Genomic DNA, 3,256 nt, shown 5'->3' on the forward strand with positions numbered 1-3,256 from the left:
ATTTCCATTTCAAGAAAACCCATATACATTGTATTGAGATCTGTACATCTATGCTTCCTTGTAAGTTTACCTTTTGATCTCTACTGTGTTCTTTTTAATTTTTTCCCTCTTCCTGCTCCTCCCCAGAAGTCTACAATAAAGTACACATACACACATACATATATGATAGATATATACCTATATATGCATATGTATACATTCATACATAGACATATATACAGATATACACATATATACATACACATATACACATACACCCATACATATATACACTTCTTCATTCATATACTTAGGTATCAATAATTATATTCATATATAGACATATACATTCATATGTATCTGTGTTAAACCATAATATATTTATTTATTCTCTATTTCTCTGAGGGTGGAGAGCCTCTTCCTTGTTAATTCCAAACCTTTTCATATTTTTCAAAGTCCACCAACTTGTCATTTTTTGTAACACAGCAATAGTCCTACATTTTACTCTAGTTATTTTACATAGTGCAAAACAATGTTGATAAATATGGCTGACACATTTTGTAGTTTCCGTATTATTCTCTTTTGATTGAATCTGTTTTAGCCATAACTTTTTCTGTGATCAGGATTAATACCACTGCTTCTTCTCCCCCCAAAATTTCTTCTCCTCATCTTCATTTTGTTTGCGTGTATCTCTTGTTTCTTTTTAAAGCCATATATGATGAAGGTAGGTTTCCAGAACTAACAGCCCTCCTCCCTATCTAATACCTCTCAGTCAGTCTTCCTCTTACTCCTTATTTGTTTACAAAATTACTCTTTTCAGTGGTTCCTTATTGGTTTTACTTTTTAAAATCATATCTTGGATCCCCTCCTCTTTTTCTCACTATAAGCAACCGCTGCTGCCTGGACTGAGAGTCATTTGAGCTCCCACCGCAGACATGGCGATGTTGACAGTGGTCCAGCCTCTCACACTGGACAGAGATGTTGCAAGAGCAATTGAGTTATTGGAGAAACTACAAGAATCTGGAGAGGTACCTGTTCAAAAGCTACAATCCCTCAAAAAAGTTCTGCAGAGTGAGTTTTGTACAGCTATTCGTGAGGTGTATCAGTATATGCATGAAACCATAACAGTGAATGGCTGCCCAGAGTTTCGTGCCAGGGCCACTGCAAAGGCAACAGTCGCAGCTTTTGCAGCTAGTGAAGGTCATTCCCATCCTCGAGTAGTGGAACTACCCAAGACTGATGAGGGCCTTGGCTTTAATGTGATGGGAGGAAAGGAACAAAACTCCCCCATTTATATCTCTCGCATCATTCCCGGAGGGGTGGCTGAAAGACACGGAGGCCTCAAAAGGGGAGACCAGCTGCTGTCAGTGAATGGAGTGAGTGTGGAAGGGGAACACCACGAGAAGGCAGTGGAACTACTCAAGGCTGCTAAGGAAAGTGTCAAGCTGGTGGTCTGCTACACACCCAAAGTGCTGGAAGAGATGGAGGCCCGCTTTGAGAAGCTCCAGACAGCCAAACGCCGACAGCAACAGCAGCTACTGATTTAGCAACAGCAGCAGCAGACACAACAAAACCACATGTCCTAGGTGAGCACCATCTTGGCTTCCTAGGCAAAGAAGTACTTCTGATTCAGGATAATAAACGGCATGGTGAGAGGGGAAAAATCCTCACCTAAGTAAAGGAAAAATAAAATAAAATAAAATAAAATCATATCTTGGCGCAGCCAGGTAGCACAGCGAGTAAGAGCAGCGGCTCCAGTTTTGAGAAGACCTGGAGATTGAATCCCGGGCTAAGACACTTAGCACCCACCCAGAAACACCTGGCCGTGTAACCTTGAGCAAGTTACTTAACCCCAATTGCTTAGGGGTGGCCAGGTGGCTCAGCGAGTAAGAATACCGGCTCCAGTGTCGGGATGACCTTGATCAAATCCGGGCTCTGATACTCAGCACCACACCCAGAAATAACTGTCCGTGTAACATTGAGCAACTTACTTAACCCCAATTGCTTTAAAAAAAAATAAAATCATATCTTACTCAGGTCTACCCCACATTTTCTAATGAACTACTCAAGTGCTAATAACAATCTCATACATACATTTTCATTTTACATAGATACAAAGCAAGCAGTATATCCTTACTGAGTCCTTTCTAATAAGTATTTGGTATATATCTTATATTTCTCTCATATGTCAAATCTTCTATTAAGTTCAGTTTTTTTATTTTTCCATTTTTCAAATGCTTTATTGACTTCTGATTTACATCACTCATTTCTGCCAGATTTTGAGTTACAAATATTCTCACCGCTATTCCCCTACCAAACACCACAAAATAGCAGTCCCACAGGATATCCCCTCCTACAATCTGCTCTCTTCCATATGTTCTCCTATACCCCTTTCAACTTTTCCAGTGGATCTCTATGCCTCAGTGACTTTATATCTTATTTCACAATTACATTTAAAATAGTATTAATATAGCGTGTATACATATATGTATATATATAATATATATCTATCCATATATATGTATATATATCTTTAAACATTTGATTTTAAAACTGATTTCCAGATTCATTCCATTCCTCCCTTGTTACCCACCCTTACTGGGAAGATAAGCAGTTCAGTATAGGTTGTACATGTGTGACTAATTAAAAAAAATAACATAGTAGATATACTGTAAAAGACTTACTATATTTCCCTGCCTCCTATCCCAACTCCCACTTGTTCTATTCTCTACTTTGATCCTATCCCTTTTCAAAAGTGGGTGCTTCCAACTTCCCTCCCCCCCCAGCCTGCCCTCCCTTCCATCATCCCCCTTCTCATCCCCTTCCCCCTTACTCTCCTAGAGGGTGAAATACCCTATGTAGTGTGTATTTCATTCCCTCCTCAAGATAAATTCAATGGGAATAAGGTTGACCCATTCCCTTTTGCCTTCCTGTTCTTCCCCTCAATTGTAACCATTTTCCCTTGCCTGCTCTATATGAGATAGTTTACCCCATTCTGTCTCTCCCCATCTCCTCTCATTATATTGCTCTCTCACTTCTTAATTTCACCTTTTAAGTATCATCCCTTCCTATTAAATTGGTTCTGTGCCCTCTATCTATGTATACCTATAGACAGATATACACACATTCACATATGTATTTATATGCCCATATACACTCATATATAGACATATCTATATCTATATATTTCTATTTATCTATCTATCTATCTATCTATCTATCTATCTATCATCTATCTATCTATCTATCTATCTATCTATCTATCTATCTATCTATC

The 3,256-nt window shown here is 38.6% G+C and overlaps 1 pseudogene; it reads left to right on the forward strand.

Annotated features, from left to right (window-relative positions):
* The first annotated feature begins 896 nt into the window (after positions 1-896).
* Positions 897-1,526, forward strand: LOC138169967 (protein lin-7 homolog A pseudogene; annotated as a pseudogene).
* Positions 1,527-3,256: the final 1,730 nt, after the last annotated feature.

Source organism: Petaurus breviceps, unplaced genomic scaffold, assembly GCF_028583685.1.
Source record: "Petaurus breviceps papuanus isolate PSGF00001 unplaced genomic scaffold, PetGlider_PUasm1.0 38, whole genome shotgun sequence".
Classification (NCBI taxonomy): Eukaryota; Metazoa; Chordata; class Mammalia; order Diprotodontia; family Petauridae; genus Petaurus; species Petaurus breviceps.